Raw genomic sequence first — 24,232 nt, forward strand, 5'->3', positions numbered from 1 at the left:
CATTATGAAAGAGATGCAATGTACCAATGGCTATGAAATACATTGTAGGCCCAAATATTCAAAGAACCACACAGAAATTAACTCAAGAAAGCCTTATCTGCACAAAAAATAACCTGAAAACAAGTCATCTCCTCCTGTTAATGGAATCTAAACAGTGGAATAGGACCAGGAGAAGACTGGAAAATAGACTTCACAGTCATATCAAAAGCCCAGGGAAATTATAAGAACCTGCATATATTTGTAGACACCTTTTCTGGGTTGGATGAAGCATTTCATTGCAAAACAGAAAAGACAGCAGAGGTGGCTAATGCTTTATTAAGGGAAATCATCCCATTGTTTGTAGTGCCATTTTCAATCAAATGTGATAACAGAAGTGCCTTTATTGCTAAGGCAAAAGAAGAGGTGCTTGATGCCTTAAGAATTCACTGTAAAGTTCATGCACCTCAGAGATCACAATCTACAGGGAAAAAAGAAAAAAAAAATGAATAACACCTTAAAGAAAAGCTTAGCTAAAATTTTTCAAGAAACCAAACTCACTTGGGACAAAGCTTTGTGAGTTGTCCTGCTTAGGATAAGAATAACCACCAGAAGCAAGCTTTGTTTGAGCCACTATGAAATAGAATATGGGAGACACTTCCTTAAAACCACTTTGTACTGTAATCTAGAAAGTAATCATGCAATAAAGGAATTGGAAACTATAAAATGTGTACAATCTCTAGGAGACACACTGCTAAACATCAATATGTTTCTAGTTGTCTTTTATTTCCAACCAATGTACCCCTACATTGTGTAAGTACAGAACATTGGATGCTTCTTAAAAATTGTAAAACACAGCACCCAGATAGCTGATTAGAAGCCCAATGGTATAGAGCCTATAGAATAATTTTTAATTCATTTTTATTGAGATATATTCACATGCCATGCAATCATCCAATTGTTACAATCAATTGTTCACTGTACCATCATATGGTTATGCATTCATCACCCTAATCTATTTTTGAACATTTTCCTTATACCAGGAAAAGTGAAGACAAGAATAAAAAATAAAAGTAAAAAAGAACACCCAAATCATCCCCTCATCCTGTTTCTCATTTAGTTTTTTGTCCCCATTTTTCTACTTATCCATCCATGCACTAGATAAGGGATGTGTGACCCTTGTAAGCTATCACAATCACACTGTCACCCCTTGTAAGCTACATTGCTATACAATCATCTTCAAGAGTCAAGGCTTCTGGGTTGCAGGTTGAGAGTTTCAGGTATTTACTTCTGGCTATTACAATACACTAAAACCTAAAAAGGGTTATCTATACAGTGCATGAGAATGCCCACCAGAGAGACCTCTTGACTCCATTTGGAATCTCTCAGTCAGTGAAGCTTTATTTTGTTTCATTTTGCATCACCCTTTGGTCAAGAAGATGTTCTCAATCCCACAATGTTGGGTCCAGATTCATCCCCAGGAGTCATATTCCACATTGCTGGGTAGATTTCCACCCCTGGGAGTCAGATCCCACATAGAGGGGAGGGCAGTGAGTTCACATGCTGAGTTGGCTTAGCTAGAGAGAAAGAGGCCTTATAGAATTTTGCTTGTTACTCATTCTTCTATTAAGTTGCAGGGAATCCAACCTTGGATATATTATTCTAGGGTAAAAATCATCCTTTGTCAAGAAGACAACTCTACACCATGGTGGAGAAAAGCTGAAATTTCAATGGAATCATGAATACCAAGAAAAGACTGCCACCCAAGCCCATACTTCCCATCTTCTGGTTATATCTATGAACCAATCAAAGACTTAAAACTGTTCTTTTTGAAAAAGCTAAGATAAGTAATGATTGACTGCCCTAATTGGCCTCATATTATTCTTTTCCTTATTTTTATTTTTAAAATAATCTCTGACCCATGCTTCTTTCCTAGAGGCTGGAATAGTTTTCAGTGTAGTAGTCTATAACAAATCTGTAACCTAAGACTTTTTTTTTTTTTAAGGATTTCTCAGATGAATTCTGTTTAAGGGTGAAATTTGGTTGGTAATAATCTATGTATTATTTTATATGCATTAATGACTTCATGACTTCTACCAGACTGATGGAACCATTTCAGTTGCAGCCAATGATATAATAGCTGCCTGGTGGCCACAGATCTCTTCCTTTCTCCTTCACTACAATCTTAACCATGGAAACTACTAGCACTGTACTTCCTCTCCTTTTTCCTTTCACTTCTCTTCTATATAGCTATATTAGTCCTGCCCATCCTAAATGGGCCCCTGATAGTAATGTTTTCCTTCAATGGTGTTCTAGTTTGCTAATGCTTCCAGACTGCAAAACACCAGAAATGGATTGGCTTTTATAAAAGGGGTTTATTTGGTTACACAGTTACAGTCTTAAGGCCACAAAGTGTCCAAGGTAATGCATCAACAACCAGGTACCTTCACTGGAGGTTGGCTGATGGTATCCAGAAAACCTCTGTTAGCTGGGAAGGCACATGGCCAGTGTCTGCTCCAAGTTCTGTTTTCAAAATGGCTTGCCCCCAGGACATTCCTATCTAGGCTTTAGCTCCTCAAAAATGTCACTCTTAGTTGCTCTTGGGGCGTTTGTCCTCTTAGCTTCTCCAGAGCAAAAGTCTGCTTTCAAAGGTCATCTCCAAAATGTCTCTGTAAGCTGAGGCTCCTCTCTCAGTTCCAGTGCATTCTTCAAAGTGTCCCTCCTGGCTGTAGCAAGTTTGCTCCCTCTGCCTGAGCCTATATAGTACTGAATGGGTGGGGCCACACCTCCACAGAAACCAACCAATTAGTGTCATCACCCACAGTTCAGTGGGGCATGTCTCCATCCCACAAGATTTCATCAAAGAACATGTTTTTTTTCTGGGGGACATAACACATTCAAACTGACACAAATGAGCTCACTCCTATGCCATCTCCAAGAATGGATCTAATTGTTGGATGCGTGGTCAACTCTCACTTTCTGTTTTGTTTTTCGTTTTACCATGTCATATCTTGCCCCTCCAGGGAAAAGACTGAATAGCCCTAAGAAACTTCATTAAAGGGGGCAAAGATGACTAATGTACCTTAATACTGCAGACACAACAATCACTGACCCTAGGGATTAGCCAATCGACATTAAGACCCTCAGAAACTTGATCCATTTCTTCTATAACATGATGGTCAAAATGGTCACATGATGAGCAAGAAAATCACCTAACAATTAAAAACTTAACTTCTAGAGAAAATGAAGGGCACATAGAACTCTAGGAAGGAATAGTATGGTTAACCCCTGGGTATGGCCACCAAAGCCAACACACCCCCTCTGTTGGGAACAAAAAAAGTCATTCTGAGCTGCAAGATCCTTATGGTACTAGAAAAATGTGTTGGATGCTTCCTGAACAGTGTCACCAACCTATTATAGTGCAAGAAAGTGACTAGTTTGGGATTGATTGATCAAGATGTACCAGCATTTATTGGACAGCTCCAAATGAAACACAGTAGTATGTGGCACTAAACTGTGGCCCTGGTTGACCCCAGTTTGGTTAGGATGATGTACATTAGGCCTGCCATGGACCCAAGGGACCATTTGTAACATTATGACCCCTTCTGCAAATTTACCCATATTAAAAGCTAGATAGACACAGTCAGCATTCAAATGGAATGAGCACCTGGCACCCATATTTGTTCCATCAATAGGCATGGATGATGTCATTAGTCACATCAAATCCCTTGGTAAATTCACTTGGTAAGCTCCAAATGATAGTCTCTGTAGTATGTTTCTCTAAACATAGAGGTCACCTTAATGCGAAAAAACATTGTCCAAAATTGGTGGTCTAGGTACACTCATTGACTCCCAAGGTGGAACTTGTGCTATAATCAAAACTGAATGTTGCACTTTTATATCTAACAAATCTTCTAACATTACAAAAATATTATTGCATATGAAGAAACAAATTAATGCCATGGAAACAAGTTCTCCATCATTCAACTTTTTTGATTGGCTCCTCTCAGGAATATGGTCTTGGTTAAGAACCATATTACAGTCAGGGCTATCTATCCTTTTCCTAAGTATTACCAGTAGTCTTCTCTTTAAACTTTGTTTTCATGGCTTGTCTCAACTCTGCCAAAACAGAACTAAGCAGATGATAATAATAACTTGACTAAAAATTTGAATCTTAGAAAAGCTGCAGCTACAAGCAAAATGGTTTTCATTCTTCAAACCCAGACCTATACCTTGAAATAACAGGAAGCAGCTAGAGCAGTCATCATCCTATATCTCTCAAGGCTGAGGAATTTAAAAACAGAAGGGGGCAAAAAATAAGGGAGAGAATAAAATATTTTCAGACAAAAAGACACTGAGAGGGTTTGTGAATAAGAGACTGGCACTACAAGAAATACTAAAGAGAGTGCTATAGGCTGATAGGAAAAGACAGGAGAGAGAGAGTTGGAGAAGAGTGTAGAAATGAAGATTATCAAGATGGGTAAAAGGAGAAGGAGGAAAAAAATAAGACATGACACATAAAATCCAAAAGAGAAAATGGTAGAAGAAAGTACTGCCCTTACAGAAATAACACTAAATATTGATGGATTAAAATCCCCAATAAAAAGACACAGACTGGCAGAATGGATTAAAAAATTGAAAGTGAAAGGTTGGAAAAAATATATTTCATGCAAACAACAACCAGACAAAAGCAGTTGTAGCTATATTAATATCAGACAAACTAGACTTCAAAAGTAAAACAATTAAAGGAGAGAAAGAAGGACACTATATGTTAATAAAAGGGTCAATTCATCAAGAAAACATAATCATAAATATTTGTGCACCAAGCCAGAGTGCCCCAAAATTCATGAGGCAAACACTGAGAAAAATGAAAGAAGTAAATACCTCTACAATAATAGTTGGAGGCTTCAACACACCACTCTCATCAATGGATAGAACATCTAGACAGAGGATTAATAAGGAAACAGAGATGTTGAATTGTATGATAAATGAACTAGACTTGACAGACATTTATAGAACACTACACCTCACAACAGCAGGATACACGTCTTTTATGAAGTGCTTATGGAACATTCTCTAGGATAGACCACATGTTGTGTCACAAAGCAAGTCTCAACAAATTTAAAAATATTGATATTATAAAAAACACTTTCTTAGATCATAATGGAATGGAGTAGGAAATAAATAACAGGCAGAAGATTATAAAATGCACAAATATATGGACACTAACCAACATACATTTAGAAAGCCAGTGGGTAAAGGAAGAAATTACAAGAGAAATTAGTAAATACCTTGAGGCAAATGACAATGAAAACCCAACATATCAACACTTATGGGATGCAGCAAAGGCAGTGCTGAGAGGTAAATTTATTGCCCTAAGTGCCTATATTTAAAGATAAGAGAGCACAAATTGAGGAATTAACTGTTCACCTGGCAGAACTAGAGAAAGAAAAGTGAACAGAAGGAAAGAAATAACAAAGATTAGAGCAGAAATAAATGAAATTGAGAATAGGAAAACAATAGAAAACAATAGAGAGAATCAATAAAACCAGAAGTTGGTTCTTTGAGAAAATCAACAAAATTGATGTACCCCTAGCTAGCTAGGCTAACAAAAAAACAAAACAAAACAAAACAAGCAAACAAAAAAAAAAAAAGCATGAGAAAGAGAGAGAGAGAGAGAGAGAGAGAGAGAGAGAGAGAGAGAGAGAGAGAGAAATGCATACAATGCAATCAGAAATGGGAAAGAAACATAACTACTGACCCTGAAGAAATAAAGGAGATAATGAGAAGATACTATGAGCAACTATATGCTAATAAATTAGACAACTTAGATGAAAACAACATCTTCCTAGAAAAGCATAAACAACCAACATTGACTTAAGAAGAACTAGGTGACCTCAACAAACCAATCACAAGTAAAGAGATTGAGTAAGTCATTAAAAATCTACCCCCCAAAAAAGAAAATTCAAGACCAGATGGCTTCACATGTGAATTCTACCAAGCATCCAAGAAAGGATTAGTACCAATCTTGCTCAAACCCTCCAAAAAATTTGAAAGGGGGGAAGCTAGACTCATTCTATGAAGCCAACATTACCCTAATACCAAAACCAGACAAAGACACTACAAAAAAAGAAAATCATAGACCAATGTCTTTAATGAATATAGATGTAAAAATCCTCAACAAAATACTTGCAAATTGAATCCAGCAGCACATTAAAAGAATTATACATCACAAACAGGTGGAGTTTATTCCAGGTATTCAAGGCTGGTTCAACACAAGAAAATCAAATAATGTAATACACCACATCAATAAATCAAAGCAGAAGAACTGTATGATCATCTTGATCAATGCAGAAAAGGTATTTGACAAAATTCAACATCCTTTCTTGATGAAAATACTTCAAAGGATAGGAATTGAAGGGAATTTTCTCAATAGTATAAAAGCAACATATGAAACATCCACTGCTAACATTGTACTTAGTGGGAAGAGACTGAAGCATTCCCTCTAAGATCAGGAACAAGACAAGGATGCCCACTGTCACCATTGTAACTCAACATTGTGCTGGAAGTTCAAGCTAGAGCAATTAGGCAAGGAAAAGAAATAAAAGGCATCCAAATTGGAGAGGAAGGGTAGAACTTTCACTCTTTGCAGATGACATGACTTTATATGTAGAAAATTCATAAAAATCTACAGCAAAGCTATTAGAACTAACCAATAAATACAAAAAAGTGGCAGGCTACAAGATCAACACACAAAAATCTGTAGTGTTATTATACACAAGTATTGTGGAACAAGAGGAGGAAATCCAGAAAAAAAAATTCCATTTACATTAGCAACTAAAAGAATCAAGGATTTAGGAAAAAAACTTTATGAAGACCACAAAAGACCTATTTAAAAAAAAAAAAAAAACTACAAGAAACTGTTAAAAAAAATCAAATAGGACCTAAAAAATTGGAAGAAGATAAAATAAAATTAAATTAAATTAAAATCTCAACAACTTACTTTGCAGAAATAGAAAAAAACAATAACCATTTGGAAAGGCAAGGTGCCCCAAATAGCCAGAAATATCTTGACAAAGAGGAATGAAGTGGGAGGTCTCACACTACCTGATTTGAAGCATATTACAAAGCTACAGTGCTCAAAACAGCATGGTACTGGCATAAGGATAGATATACTGACCTGACCAATGGAATTGAATTGAGTGTTCAGAAACAGACTCTTGCATCTACAGACAATTGTTCTTTGATAAGGCAGTCAAGCTAAAGTAACTGGGACAGAGCAGCCTCTTCAATAAATGGTGTTTGGAGAACTGGATATCCATTTCCAAAAGAATGAAAGAGGACCCCTATCTCACACCTTATATGAAAATTAACTCAAAATAGATCAAAGACCTAAACATTAATGCTAAGACCATAAGAGTCTTAGAAGAAAATGTAGGGCAATTTCTTATAGAACTTGTGATAGGAGGTGATTTCCTAGACTTTAAACCCAAAGCATGAGCAACCAAAGAACAAATAGATAAGTGGGATCTCCTCAAAATTAAACACTTTTGTACATCAAAGTTCTTTGTTAGAGAGGTAAAAAGGCAGCCTACACAATGGGAGACAATATTTGGAAACCACATATCGGATAAAGGTTTAATATCCAGGATATATAAAATGATTCTACGACTCAACAACAGAAAGACAACCCAATTAAAAAAATGGGCAAAAGACATGGGCAGACACTTTTCTGAAGAGGAAATACAAATGGCTCAAAAACATTTGAAAAAAAAAATGCTCAACTTCACTGGCTATTAGGAAAATGCAAATCAAAACCACAATGAGTTATCATCTCACACCTACCAGAATGGCCATTATCCAAAAAATGGAAAATTACAAGTGCTGGAGAGGGTGTTGTGAAAGAGACACACTTATTCACTGTTGGTGGGAATGTAGACTGGTGCGACCACTCTGGAAGACAGTATGGAATTTCCTCAGGAAGCTTAGTATAGATTTGCCACATGACCCAGCTATTTCATTGCTAGATATATACTCAGAGGAACTGAGAGTTAAGACATGAACAGTATTTGTAAAACCGATTTTCTATCGCAGCATTATTCACAACAGCCAAGAGATGGAAGATCCCAAATGTCCATCAATAGAAGAGTGGATGAACAAACGCTGGTACATACACATAATAGAATATTATGCAGCTGTAAGATAGAACAAAGAATGGAACATATAAGAACATGGATGAAACTGGAGGACATCATGTTGAACAAAGTTAGCCAGAAACAAAAAGACAAATACTGTATGGTCTCACTAATATGAACTAACATTAATAAGCAAACTTTGAGAGTTAAAAGCTACCAGAAGATAGATAGAGGGTAGAGATCAAGTATTTGATGCTGAAGGATGACAGAATGTTCAGCAGGATTGATTGTATAGATCCAGAAATAGATAGCATAATACTGTGTGATAATAGCACAAAATTGTAACTACAGTGAAAAAAGATGTCCATTAGTAAAGCTGAAAGAGGTGAGCTGGGGTATGAATGACACCTAAGTTAAAGATAGAAGAGATAGACTGGGACTGTTTAACATAGCATAAACTGGAGTGGTCTATGATTGTGACTAAATGTACAAATATAAAAATGTTCTTGCATGTGGGAGAACAAATGAATGTCAACCACACCAGGTGTCAGAAAGAGGATGGTATTGGGGAAACATATAATCAATGCAGACTGGAGTCTGTGGTCAACAGTAGCATTGTAATATGCTTACCTTAAATATAACAAAGGCAATGTACAAAATCTAGATGAATATGAGAGGGGGATATAAGGGAGGGATATGGGATTCTTGCTACCAGTGTTTTCTGACCCTACTATGATATTGTATTGTATGATATTTTATTTTCTTTTTATTATTTTTTTATAATTCATTAAAAAAACTTTTTTTGCATAGTAATCAATATGTTCAAGTGCTGACTATGGTGATAAATGCACAACTGTATGATGATACCATGAACAACTGATGGTACATTGTGGATAATTATATGGCTTGTGAATATAGCTCTATAAAATAGTATGGAAAAATATAAACAGGGATAAAAGTGCTGGAGAAAACATGGAGAGAAGGATGTACATATTTACTGTAGGTTAGGAGGTAGAATGGTATAGCCTTTCTGGAGGACAGTGGGGTGGTTCCACACAAAGCTAAGTATGTGGGTGCCATAAGTTCCTGCAACCTCATTAGGGGTCATTTACCTGTAGGATCGGAGAGCAGTGACCTGAACTGACATTCGAACACTGGTGTTTATGGAGAGATTATGCATGATTTTCAATGGATGGAGGTGGCCTAAGAGTACATCAACTGAGGAACAGAATGGTGAACTGTTGTGTGTGCATACAAAGGAATATTGAGCAACTGCCAGAAGGAATGAAGCTGTGAGGCACACAATGAGGTGAATGGAACCTGTAGACAGCATTTTGAGTGAACTACACCAGAAACAAAGCAAACAGTATAATGCCTCACCAAAATGGACTAACTACAATGTGTAAACACAGAATAGAATCTTAGAGCACAGCCTTTCAAGGGAATGATTATTGTAATGATCCATAGATGGTAAGCTCTTACAGCAGTCAAATCCATTCCTGAATTGCAATGACTATCTCCAAACTCTGAGATGTTGATCCCTTTGTGTATAACCTGATTGGTCTCTAGAATATGGGATACCTGTGTGACACCTGAAACTCAGAGCTAGAACTCAGGAAATATGAATGTCAGTATTAGAATATATGACAACTGTTAAAAAAACTGAAAAGGTGCCCAGACTTCAACTAGAGATATGAATGAAGCAGATGTGGTTAGGACTAGGGCAAATCAGGCCAAAGGGTAAAGGACAATACTGACTGCATTTTAAAACCTCAAATTCCATGTGAGACCAAGGGAAGAGATGGCTAGTTGGTGGAAGAGCTATATTTCCTAAACAATTTAACTCATTCAGTTTGTTCAAATAGCATAATTACATGGAACTTTTAATAGGAAGTGAGACCTGGTAGATTTGCATAAGTTAGTAAGAAATCACAAAACATCCCAAAGTAATTTGGGTGGAGAAAAAATATATATATGCATGGCCCCACTGAAGAGCCAGGGGAAAATGCAGAGGTGTTGGGCTTCCTCACCTGGATTGTTGCTGATGTTCTCACAAGCATTGAGTACTGATGGTTTGATGTGCTGAGCCCTTTATAATGGAACTTGCCCTTATGAGGCTCATTGCTGTAAAGGAGTGGCTAAACCTGCTGATAATTGTGCCTAAGAGTCTCCCCCTGAGTACCTCTTTGTTGCTCATATGTGGCCCCCTCTCTCTCTCTCTCCAGTTAAGCAAAGTCAGTGGGTGAACTCACTGCCCTTCCCACTATATGGGATCATACACCCAGGGGTGTAAATCTCCCTGGCAACATGGGATATGACTCCCAGGGATGGATCTGGGCCTGGAACCATGGGATTGAGAACAACTCCTTGACCAAAAGAGGGATGTGAAATGAAATGAAACAAAGTTTCAGTGGCTGAGAGATTCCAAATGGATTCAAGAGGCCACTCTGGTGGGCACCCTTATGCACTATATTGATAACACTTTTTAGGTTTTAGTGCAGTGAAATAGCTAGAAATAAATACCTGAAACTCTCAAACTACAACCCAGTAGCCTTGACTTTTGAAGACGATGGTATAACAATGCAGCTTACAAGGGGTGACTGTGTGATTGTGAAAGCCTTGTGGATTGCAGTCCTTTAATCCAGTGTATGGATGGATCAGAAGAAAAATGGTGACAAAAAGCTAAATGAAAAATAGGGTGGGAAGGGGGAATGATTTGGGTGTCCCTTTTTACTTTTATTTTTTATTATTTTTTTAAAACTTTTTCTGATATAAGGAAAAAGTTAAAAAAATTGGGGTGATGAGTGCACAACTATATGATGATACTGTGGACAATTGATTGTACACTTTGGATGATTGTATGGTATGTGAATATATCCAATAAAAATAAATTTAAAATCAAGCAAACAAAAAATAACAGAAGGGGGACTAAAACCACTTACAACGCCCTCTTGTCTTGCCTCCCAGACCACTCCCCTTAATTATCCCAGCCATGCCTTGGTCAAAGCAGTAACCCAGATCCTTAGTCATGTCCTATCCCACCCAGTTGCTGTTTCTTTACTTCTGCCTTATTAGCCAGTTCAAACTGGACAAAATTAGCAAATTCTGGCTACCTCTACCTGAACATGCACAAAGCAACAAAGTTCTGACGTAAAGTTACCTATACCTAATTATACTACTAAAATATTCACCCCTTATCATGCTAAGCCTGCCATTTTTGATCATGTAGTGTATAAGCAGGCATGACCTTCTGCTGTGCATACTCCACTTAAGTCCTGCCTGCAGACCTATGTCATCTTACCCCATCCTGCATCACCTAATTCTACCTCCCTAAACTAACCTCTTCCAAATCATATGCAAATCCTATACCCTTTCAGCTCAGGGAAACAGATTTGAGCCTTTCTCCTGTTTACTTGCTGGACTGCCTTGTAATAAACTCTTATTTCAAAATTCTGGTGTTATAACACTGACTTCTATGTGCGTTGGGCAACTAGCCCACTTGTTCAGTATCAGAACCTCTTATGATATCATGACAGCCAGTGGAACCTTATAATTTGAAGAGAATAATGCAGCAGATGTAGTGTTCCAGAACTGACAGATGCATTTAAAGATACACTGGGCGGGGGGGATCTTTGGAAAGACAAATGTTTCTATATAAATCAAATTGTGAGAGTAGAGCAAGACATTAAGTAAAGAATAAAAACTATCAGATGAACTGGGCATTCCTAGAGCTTGGGACTTGTTTAGTTGGGATCCTGGCTTTAAGGCATCCTGCAAACTGCATTGTTCCCCTGGTAACTTTTACTCTGATCTCCCTACTTCATTGTGCCCTTCAAAGGTCTTAAATGAAGTATTGGTATTGCAGCCTCTTACCCAGCAAACGTCTCTGCAGTTGAGAACACGATTAAATGAAGCTGGAAATGGGAAGATGTACATGATGCCTATGAGGACAACCTCCCTTGTTACTGATCTCTACAAAGAATCTGAAGATTGAAGATTAAGTGGTGACCAAGACAGGCCAAATAGTTGATCAAGCTTTCTATCTAGAGTATGATCAAAAGGGGGAAATGGATAAATATAGCAAACAGAGCCCCAAAAATTGTGTAAGAATAAATCATATGTAGGAAAGCCCTATGTCCACTAGGTATTATACCTAACCTTATGATTACCAAATTCTAAAAGTAAATGGGAGAAAAAAGGAATTTGCAGTAACCAATCAAATATTTTATTACTTCAAGTGTCCTTATTCAATAATCAAATATTTTTACTTAAAGGTTTCACATTCACCTAACATAAACTTGTGCCCTTCTTTGTCTTGGCAGAGGTGGGTTATGTGGTTAGCTGGATGTGGGGATAAAGGGTAATTTGAATAGCAGTGCATCCTGATGCAGAAAATAAATAACTGAAAACATTATAGGTGCCGATGGTGCTAGATTGTGTTCTAAACCTTATAGACACTTACATATGTAAAAATGTTTGGCACTTCTGACATCACATCTTTCATTGAATGGTGTATACATAAGAAATGTGCATGCAGTCAAATAACAGAAAGAGCTACCAACTTTCATTTCAATTCAGTAAGCATTTATTCCCATCTTACTTCATGCCAGAGGCATTGCTAAAGAAAGAAAGAAAGAAAACAAAACAAAAAATGCATAGCACATAATATTTGGCTCTGTTAAATTCAGAAAATGCATTGCAGGAAAAAAGGAACATGAATGTTTTATTTGAAATAGAGTACATTTACATATAACTAGGGGATATATGAGGAATTAATTCTGGTCTGTTGTTGGGTCTGCAATATCTTTTTGAATAACAGAATACAAGAAAAATGAATTATATGCAGAACATGGACCATGAAGTTTATGGGAAGGGACATCCTAAGAGAGGAGAGAGCAGAAATAAACCTAGAACTATATGACAGGTTGTGGAGTACATTTGGAAAAGATAGCTGTTAAAATATCTTCACAAAGGAAAACAAATGAAGAGCATGGGACAAATAAGAAATGACTTTCTGTTATGTTAAGTGAAATGGCAGAGTTGCATGTGCCTTAGCTCACATAATATTTTATCTTTATAAAGCACAAAATTACCCCATTTTCATAGATACTTCAAAAACTGAGGCTCATCAAAATTAAGCAAGTTGCCAAAACCAAGAGATTTAGAAATTGAAAGTCATGTTTGAATGATCTCTCCTTGACTAGAAAGCCTATTTTCATTTGGAAAACCATACTTTCTTCCAATGTAGTGGGTTCTAAGATTAGCTAGTTAAGACTTGTGCCAATTGGGGAAAATTTCTAATTATCCTGTGAGAGAGTTGGTTGGATTTTATTCCAAAGAAAATAGTTTACATAGGAATTATTGGATAGGGGAGTGACATGATTAGTGATGTAATATAGGAAGTTATCTTATTCATTTTTCAAATCCAGATGTGACACCTGGAAGTAAGTCAGACTCCTCTAAGCTGATTGCTATAGTAATAACAGCAATTTGATTTTTGGCTCACATAAAGTCAGAGAGCTTTCCCAAAGAAAGCTTTATTTTTTTTTAATATGACTAATGTTTACTATGCTGGGAACAAAAAGATTTGAAGCACAGTGAATATCATTTTATTTGCTTTAATTCAGGAACATACCTTTTACATGGCAATTTTCATCTCCATGTTTCTTAAGGTATAGATAAGAGGATTCAGCATGGGTTTAATCACAGTATAAAACACAGAGGTTTCCTTGTTCTCATTCTTAGCAGGAAGCATATAGGTATACAGACAGGGCACACACACACACACAATCTACAACCATAATATAAGAGAGTTGGCACCATCCTGCAGAGGAACATGTCCTAAGAGTGTACCATATGTTTATGTAAGGAGCCACCAGAACAAGAAATACTACAATCACCGCCATCCCTGAATTGACAATAGCTAAAATACTAACTACATGAATGTCTTTGCAGACCACATTCAAAAGTGGCTTCAAATCACACATGTTGTGATTGATCACACTAGGGCCAAGGAAAGGTAAATTGAGGACCATGAGCAGTAGAGCAATTGAGTGCCACAAACCCATGCCCCAGGCCATGACAATCAGCATGTTACACCTCTTCCAGTTTACAATGACCATGTAGAGCAGTGTCTTGACAATGGCAACATACAAGTCAAAAGCCATGGACACCAAGGTTAATATATCCACACCTGACAGCATGTGGACAGTGAAGATTTGTGCCATACAGTTACTATAGAAGATGTGTTTTTGTTTTGTTTTGTTTTGTTTTGTTTTGTTTTTTTCTCTGCAGCTAAGTCTCTGCTTAGCTGTGGAACCACAGTGGAGGTGAAGAAGAGGGCCATGAGGGAGAGATGGCAGAGAAAGTAGTACCTTGGTTGTTCCAATAGTTGGCTGCAGGTGACTGTGAGTAAAATGATCAAGTTTCCCAGTAAAACTGCCAAGTAACAGAGCAGGAATAAGAAACATAATAGTAGGTCTATTTGCTTATTTTCTCACAGTCCCAAGAAGACAAAGTCAGTGACACTGATCTGATTTTCCATGAGGTTAGAGTGCATCCAACATTCACAACTTAAACTTAATTCATCAGAAATGACTCAAACATATTAAATATTTAACAGCTTTTTAAACATTTGTATAGATTTATAATTTGAATGATAATGTACATCATAACAAATTGACCACAGGATTACACATTTAAACACTGTTTAGACTAAAAAATCACTATCATATCAAATGGCATTTAATGAGAGCATAGTTTACTACTGGAACTTTTATAATTATATCACATATATTTATCTTCCATGTCAACCCAATGTTTAAGTACATACTCTTCTTACACTTGTTTTACACACGGCATAATAAAGTCAAAAGGGTGTTCATTAATTATACCAAGTCATTAAGATATTAATTACCAATCCAAAGATATGAAGCTGAATCTGAGGCAAGATTCCATGCATTTCACAGCTATGCTACATTAGGCACAGCCAACAGGAATTCCAGTTTTTTTTCCATCTCTATAAAAGAAACAAGGTCTTTTTCCATTTCTGCTGCTATCTATAAAATTTAAGCAATTCCCTCTCCTTCCCTATGCTATATAGAAATTACCTAAATCTTAATCTCATACTAATGTACCACATATCCACTGAAACTAAATATTTATTCTTGAAATAAAAAATTAAAGCTCTTAATCATAAGAGACAAATACTCTGAATTAGTTGGTAACATTTGGCATGTTTGGTTGAAGTCCATTCAGAACATGGAAAGGCTGAAATGGGGAACTAGAGGCAGGAACTGCTGGGTATCTGAATACAGGAATGAGATATTATAAAAAATATTCATCTTTATCCTAATTATGTTAAAGGCACATTTTAGAGGCACCATTTAGTACTTTAGGAACACATTAGAAGGCTTATTGTCTACTCTTTCCATGTTGAAAGAATTAGTGAGATCAAAGAATGACCTGCCTTTTTTTCTTTCTTTTTTTCTTTTTCTTTTGTCTTTCTACCTTCTTTGACTCTTCCTCCTTCTTTGTGGAAGAGGTGATGTCCTATGTAGATAGTGGTGATGGTGGTGAATGCATGAATACATGATTGTACAGGGAACCATTGATTGTTTACTTGGGATGAAGTGTATGGTTTGTGAATTAAACTGTCTTAAAAAAATGGGTTGATGATGAAATCCTGAGGGCCCTATATTGAGTGAAATAAGTCAGATACAAAAGACAAATATTGTATGGTCTTACTAATATGAACTAATTATAATATGTAAACTCATAGAAATGAAATATAGGCTACGAGAATATAGAACAAAACTAAAGAATGGGGAGTGGTTGCTTATTATGAGCAGAATGTTTAACTTAAGTGTTTTGAAATAAACAAAGGTGACATTAGTACGTTATTGTGAGAATAACTAACAGTGCTGAATGGTGTGTGAATGTGGTGGAAAGGGGAAGCTTAGAGTAACGTATATCACCAGAAGGAAAGCTGTAGGCTAAAGGATAGGACTGTATAAAACAGTGAATCTTGTGGTGAACAATGTCCATGATTAACTGTACAAATATTAGAAGTCTCCTTCATGAACTAGAACAATGTATGGTACTATAACTAGAAATTAATAATAGATGGGTATATAGGGAAAAATATACCTATTGCAAACTATGTACTACAGTTAATAGTATTTTAACATTCTTTCAACAGTAACAAATATACTGTACCAATACTATGAGTTGATAAAGGAGGTGGATGGTGGTTAGGGGTATGGGAGGAATTTAGTTTTCTTTTTTGTTTTTATTTATTTTCTGAAGTAATGAAAATATTCTAAAAATTGAACAAAAAATAATTGTGGTGATGGATACACAGCTGTGTGATGGTATCGTGGGCAATTGATTGTGCATTTTGAATGACTGTATGGTATGTGAACAATCACAATAAAATTGAACTTAAAAAAAAAGAGGAATGGCCTGCATATTTGAACACACATTTAGAAGGGTGCAGGCATTCATATGCTGTATGTCAAGGAGGAGGGAGCTAATACATTAACATTGAAATCATTACCTTCACTTCTATGCAAAAGTCATCAGGAAAACAAGGGCTTACCTAAAAGACTTTTTTTACTTTTGATGAAGTTGTTGCTCTTATTGTTGTTTTATAATGGCATCAGTGAGGGTACAAAATGATGTATTCTAAGAATCATGAGGAAAAACATTCAGTCTTTGTTGTCTTGCTAATTCCTATGTTAGTGGCACTAGGTAATTCATTTTCTGATTCTCTTTCTTCACCTGGCAAATAGAACTGATGATACCACATCCATTTAACATATGCCAAGAGAAAAGGAATGAAGTTACTATAAAGATTATAGTATATTAGGGTGTTATGATTCTAATTTAATTCAAGCTCAGAAAACAGTTCTGAAAATGTTTTTGAGAAGAACAGTTTTATAAAGAAATGATTATCAGGACTTTTATCAATTCATTGGTTTTATCTCATGGAATTTTTGTTTTGTCACTGGTGACAGGTGAAGAATTCATGTTAGAAAGCTGTCAAATATGAGCAAAAAACATGGGAGTTGTTTGACTTTATTCTTGGTTCAAAATATAACTTTATAAACTATTTTATAAATTAAGAATTCCCAAAACTATTCTCTGTGTATGTGGAAGAATTTGATGAGTTAAAGGTGTCTTACAGGTAACTTTTTATTAACATTGTAGAATAATGCTATAGAAAAACTAAAGGATTAAAACTGCAGAAAGCCAAAATAGGGATTTAGAATGTTTCCCTAACAAGATGCAGGCTCAGCATCTCTGAACATTTGGATCTAGCCCTGCTGTACTATGATGATTCAACATCAGTGGGAAAACCCATACCCACATGGAAAATGATCCTTCAAAGCAGTGCACAGGGTCTCTACTAGGAATCCTTTGAAAAAGCTACCTCATGTCAAAATATTACCCAGACCCATCTTCAAATCATTTTCCCCTGGTCTTATAATCTTCCAATTTCCTTGTGCTCTTACTCCATTCCTTCTCTCTCTCTCTCACTCTCTTTCTCTCTCTCTCTCTCTCTCTCTCACATCTCTCATGCACACACACACACACAAACACACACGTGTATATGCATGCATACATAGATACATACAGACAGGTTTTTGGAGGAAAGAATTTTGAGGCCACCTTTTCAGACACCTTATAGTCTCTTCCAAAAGTTCCTCCTTTAAAACTAAATCCCTGGAGAAAAGTCCTGTGAGGAATTGCTTGAAATGATGTATCAGCTATATTTTGAAAGGTAGACAAAACACTGAAGTAAGGTTGAGAAGTGGAATTTACAACTAACGTCATGAGAGTAAATGGTAGTAAAACTATCCATCAAGGACAATTCTACATTTTTGTTTTCAATTATTTAACTACTTATCACTTCCCTAACAATAAAATTTGTGAAACTGAAATTCATGGGCTTAATTTTTGGATAGATTCAGAGTGAAATATTTAGATATCATATATGAAGCAATGAAATTATTTAGAAGCCATATATGCTCCTAGCTTCTGAATGGCACTTAATATTATGGTTCCAATATATATGAAGCAAATTCACCACTACCTGATTAGGTATGCATTATTATTGTTGTCTTGCAAATAAGGAAACTAAAGCCCAAGGTTACATAAATAATAAGGGTAAGGTCAGTATCCAAATCATAACTGTTTGATTTCAAAGCTCATATATATTTCACTGTGCTTAAATTTCTTCTCACAAATAAAAATATAAAGTCCTTAAAAACCTTAATTTGCCCTCAAATTACTATCCAGATTGTCCCTAATGACCACTCTTGAAATTAACAAAAACTAAAATAATCCGGATGACCAGAGGTAAAATCCACCATGGGCATTTTGCAGTATCCAATGCATGCATAGTTATGACTGCAGAAGTAAAGCCACTATTATTATATTGGTTATAGAGATGGTTTTAAGGCATTTGTGTCTTCATTTTTATCTTCAGTATTATCATATGAATAATTCAAGATTACTGTGATGCTGCAGGACTGATGAAATATGGATATTTGTTTTTCTGTATCTCTTCTTTACTAGAATAATCTCCTCAAAGACAAAAGTCACTGATGATTACCATAGTAAATACTATATATCTACATACTTACTTTAGGTGGATCAATATGCTAAATGAGTATCAGAAGTATGTTAAGATTTTCCTGATCAACATAGAATTTTTGCAATTAATATGTATATTTGAATAATTTCTAATATTTAATGGCACCCATTTGAAACTTTTATGCCATATATAGTTTGTTTTTTTTTTTATTTTTAAAAAGGTATTACTTTGTGTTACTCATTATCATGTATTATTAGGGCACTAATGGAATTAAGAAATACTTCAGTGTACTATCAAATTTTTCTTAATTCTGTTTTCTTTTGCTTTGCTTTGTGTTTTGTTCATTGTTTGGGTGGTGGGGTAGGGAACATCAGTAGAACATAGTAAAACAGAGTTGACTCAATCATAGCCCTTAGTTCACAGCAGACAGTTCTCCTGGGTCCATGCAAGGTCCCTCTTCTCTTTCATAACATTTTATAATATTTGTGTCTTCTTTTCATCACCCATTTCCACTCCTCTTCACCTCACCTGGGCACCTCCTATAGTCTATTTAACAGATGTCAGACTTCAACTCTTATTACCCCAGGTACTGCACATTAAAGCTACCTATATCTATGGAAAATAATCTCTTGTTATATACTGTCATTAAATTATAACATTTGATTTTGCCCTCTGTTTTCTCTAAAACTCTGACAGAGATGAATACCTAATAATAAAGCATAGGAAATTTGGATAAAGTTCAGTGAAGAAACAGATAAATTCACAGTGGAAGATTTAAATACTCTTTTATCAATTATTAATAATTAAAGCAAGCAATAATTCACTGTTATAAGGTACATGCACTAATCCTGAAGTTGTATAGTGCCATTTGAATGTGACTGAGATTAGCAGTAAATGAATATTACAAAGTCTAGGGCAATAATTAAAAAAAAAATAAGTGTAGTTGAGAGGCTAAAAGAGAAGAAAAAATGAAATTATATTAAATGCTCAAATGAATGAAACCATAGAAGGCAAAAAAAAAACAAAAAAAAAAGAAGGAAGACCAAAAACAGAAGAAGGACAAGGAAAGGAAAAGAAAACAATAACAGGTATGGAAGATATTATTCCTACTATGTCAATAATAAGGTTAAATGTGAATTGCCTAAATACACTAATGAAAAGATAGACACTTTCTAATTTTAAACATAAATAGATTAAAAGCAAAGGGATGGGGAAAACATACCATGCTAATACTAATACAAGACAGCTGCAGTAGCTATATTGGTATCAGACAAAGTATATTTCTGAGCAATGAAATTATAGGGGTAAAGAAAGACACTATCAAAATATAAGGGAGTTAATGCACCAAAATAAATAACAATCTATAATTTGTGTGTGTCAAACAACAGAGAATCAAAATATGTGAGAACAAATTTATAAAATTGCAAGGAGAAATAGACAAATTCACTACTATAGTTGGAAACTTCAACAACCCTCTGATGGGAATAGACAGATCCAAGAGGAAGAAAATCAATAGGGATAGAGTTGAACTGAACCACGCCATCAATCAACTGGATCTAACTGATATTTTTAAAATATTTCAACCAAATACAGCAGAATACATATTCTTCTCAAACTCATATTGAACATCCACCAAAATAGACCACATTCTGGGTTATAAAACACACCTTGACAAATACAAACAAATAGAAATAACACAAAGTATACTATCAGGTCAAAATGGAATTTCTGTTCCATTAAATGATTAAATGAAATACTTCTAAATGCCATATGGATCAAAATAGTTCTCAAGAGAAATTTTAAAAGCATAGGAAATTTGAGCTAAGTGACAAAACACAACATAGGATTCTTTGTAGGATGTGAAAAAAAAAGTAATGTATGGAGAGAAATTTATAAAATCTCATGCATTTATTAGAAAGGAAGAAATATCTAAGTTTAATAATCTAGGTAAATGGTTGATCAAGATAGTGGCATAAGAGAATCTTAGAACAACTAACAAAAATTGGCAAAGTCATCTTCCTCAGGCCTCCAGAAAACTGGTAAAGGATTGCAGCAACTGGGTGATTGCTGAATCAGGAAAACAACATAAAACAGTATGCAGTTAATTCCTAATTATTGCAGTTTCTGTTTAGGGTGATGGAGAAATCTTGATAATGTACAGTGGTGATGGTAACACAATACTGTGAATATAACTAACACCACTGTACTATATGTCAATGTAATTAAAGAGAAAATTGTAGGTGGTATATATGATGCAAGAATAAAATAAAAAGCAACATCATAGTACTGTACAACACAAAAATGAAGCCCAATGTAAAATATGAACTATAATGAATCATACTATTATAGTAATATTCCCTCACTAATTATAACAAAATACCACAATAAAGCAAAAATGTTAAAAATGGGAGCAAACATATGGGTACTCTGTTGCATGATTTTTCTGTAAATCTATAACTTTTCTAATAGAAAAAGTGGTAGGAGAAGAACTCCTCCATTCCCCCCTGGCACAGCATGGAGCTAGTGCTCTAACTCTGATCCCTGACCCTCTTCCAGAAAGAGCAACATAACTCCTATGCACTTACTGGAGTGCATATATGTAAGTGAATGCCATACTAATGGGTGGCAGCATGACGGACTGAACCAATATAATCCATTCTGGCTCCCTTTCCAAGAACTTGCATTGCAGGCAGAAGCAGCTGTGGATAGACAAAGTTTTTGGAAACAGTCAACTAAATTTAGCATGGGAATTTTGGATCTTCAAAGAACAGTGTTAAGAGATTTAAAAATGAGCTACAGACTAAGAGAAAATATTTTCAAAATTCATATTTGCCAAAAAACTTGAATACAAAACATAGAAAGAATGGTTAAAACAATTCAAATGGTTTAAAAACTGTTAAAACTCAACCGTAAGAAAGTACTCTGAACAGAGACCTCACCAAAGATAATACAGAGGTGACAAATTAGCATATGAAAAAATTTCAACATCAATAAATTTAGAGATTTACAATGAAAAGAATAATAAGTTACCACTATACACTTTCTGTAATAGATAAAATCCAAAACACTGCCCCAAAGTGTTGGCATGGATTTGGAGTATCAGGAAATCTCAATCATTGCTGGTGGGAATGTAAACTCGTTCAGTCACTTTGAAAGAGAGTTTGGAAGTTCCATCCAAAATATACATAGGCTTACCATATTATCCAGCAATGACATTCCTATGCATTTAGTCAAAGGAGTTGAAAGTTTACTCCCACTGGAGTTGCATGATTCATTGGAAAGTTTACAGAAGTTTCACTCACAACTCTCAAAACTTGGAACTAACTAAGATGCCTTTCTATCAGTGAAATCAATAGACTGTAATACATCCATGCTATAGATTATTATTCAGGAATAAATAGAAATGAGCTAACATGACTACAAAAGACATGAGGAAGCTTAAATGCACGATGTTCAGAAAAAGAAACTAGTTTGAAAAGGCTATATACTGTCTGACATTCTGGAAAAGGCAAAACTATAGAAACAGTAAAAAATCAGTGGTTGCTGCATGTTCTTGATGAGAGAGGGAGGGATTAAGAGGTCAATCACAGGGGATTTTTAAGGTGATGAAATTATTCTGTATGATACCATAATGGTGGATCCATGATATTGCATATTTGTCAAAACCCATAGAACTGTACAACAAAGAAATGAATTCTAATGTAAACTATAGACTTTAGTTACTATAAAATATCAGTAATATTGGTTCATCAATTGTTGCAAATTACCAAAATGATGCAAGATGTTAATAATATGGTAAAATAAGTGTGTGTGTGTGTGTGTTTTGTGGTGGGGAGGGGGTTGTATACAGAAACTATTTGTACTTTTTGTGCAGTTTTCCTAAGATCAAAACATGCTCTCAAAGTAGTTTATTGTTAAAAAAAGAGAATGAAAACTATAGAATATCATCTAAATATCAAGTTTTTAAAATGTAGACAAAGAGATAAGCTTCTAGGAAAAAAACTATTACCAAAATTATACTGAAATGAATTACAAAATTGGATAGTACATAACTAGTAAAATAGTGAATTAACCAAAAAGTAATCCCATATGAAGTATCATGTAAAACAATGGTATTACAATAATTTGCTGTATTTTCAAAAAAGAAGATTATTCCACATTTAGACTCTTCCACAGAAATGTAAAAAGCAAAGTATCATTAATAAATTTTAATATTATAGTTAAAAAGAAGGAAAACTATTTTTTCCTTTCCTACCAAAATTAAGTCTCTAAAAAGTGCTAACAAAATATTAGCAAAATTACTTTCACTTGGTATCTAAAAAATAAATAATGCTCCAATACTAAATTAATTTTATTACATGTAGTCTAGATTTACTAGCAGAATACTGATAAATTTTATCTACAAAATCAGAAATGTAATGTAAAAAGTCAGTTTTTCAATGCAGAAAAATCATGTATTGAATTTACATAATTTCACAGCAAAACTCACAGAATATTAAGAATATAGTGGATCTTGCTTACCACTAAAAGTAATATTTACTTAAAACCTTTCATGAAATATAATCTGATAGGAAATAAATCAGACATAGTTTATAAAATTCAGAATGAGACAAAGATGCTGTCACCATATTATAATTTAGGTCCTCATCAGCAAAAATAAACAATAAAATTTTAATACAAAGAAATGGATGCAATACAACTAGTCTTACTTTCAGATGGCATGATCATTCCCACAGAAAACCTAAAGGATCTAAAGATATTAATAGAAATAATAATAGGCAGAGCAACATAGTGACTAAAAATAAAATTAATGTTCAAAATTCAATTACTTGCCCATGTGCCAGCAGCAAACAATGAAAAATGTAAACAGAGATACACAATTTATAATAGTCTTAGGGAATGCTAAGTACCTAGGACTTTTCTAGAATTTTCTGTGTAGTATTATATCGCTGAAGTGTTTCTAAAATTCTAGAATTTCAGTTGTTCTACATCCTCACTAAAACGTGGAATAATTAGATTTTTAAATTTAGATATTCTAATATGCTTGTAGTGGCATTACATTGAGATTTTCCTTTACATTTCCTTAAAAACTAATGATACTAAACATATTTCCACATTCTTACTTGATATCCATATATCTTTGGTGAAGTACCTGTTCAAATCTTTTGCACATTCTTTATGCTTGTGGCTTTTTCTTTGTTAATTACCTCAGTTCCTTTCAAAGAAGTTCTTAATTTTGATATCATCCAATTTATTTCACTTATAGATTATATACATTATGAGTTTGGAGTCATAACTAAGAAATCATGGCCTCATCAAATATCAGAAAGATTTTCTCCTATGCATTCTTCTAGAAGTTTTCTGTATTAATAGATTTTACATTTAGATCTATAATCCGTTTTGACTTAATTTTTCTATGTAGCGTAAAGTGCTTCAGTACTTTGCTATTGTCCTTCATAGATAATCAGTCCTTCATTCAAGGAATCTAAAGTCACTTTTAACACATAAATAACCAATCACT

General features: G+C 34.9%; 1 pseudogene; it reads right to left on the reverse strand.

Annotated features, from left to right (window-relative positions):
- Nucleotides 1-385: 385 nt before the first annotated feature.
- Nucleotides 386-14,655, reverse strand: LOC119536831 (annotated as a pseudogene).
- Between the last annotated feature and the right edge of the window lie 9,577 nt (nucleotides 14,656-24,232).

The sequence above is a fragment of the Choloepus didactylus genome, chromosome 6 (assembly GCF_015220235.1).
Source record: "Choloepus didactylus isolate mChoDid1 chromosome 6, mChoDid1.pri, whole genome shotgun sequence".
NCBI classification, from domain to species: Eukaryota; Metazoa; Chordata; class Mammalia; order Pilosa; family Megalonychidae; genus Choloepus; species Choloepus didactylus.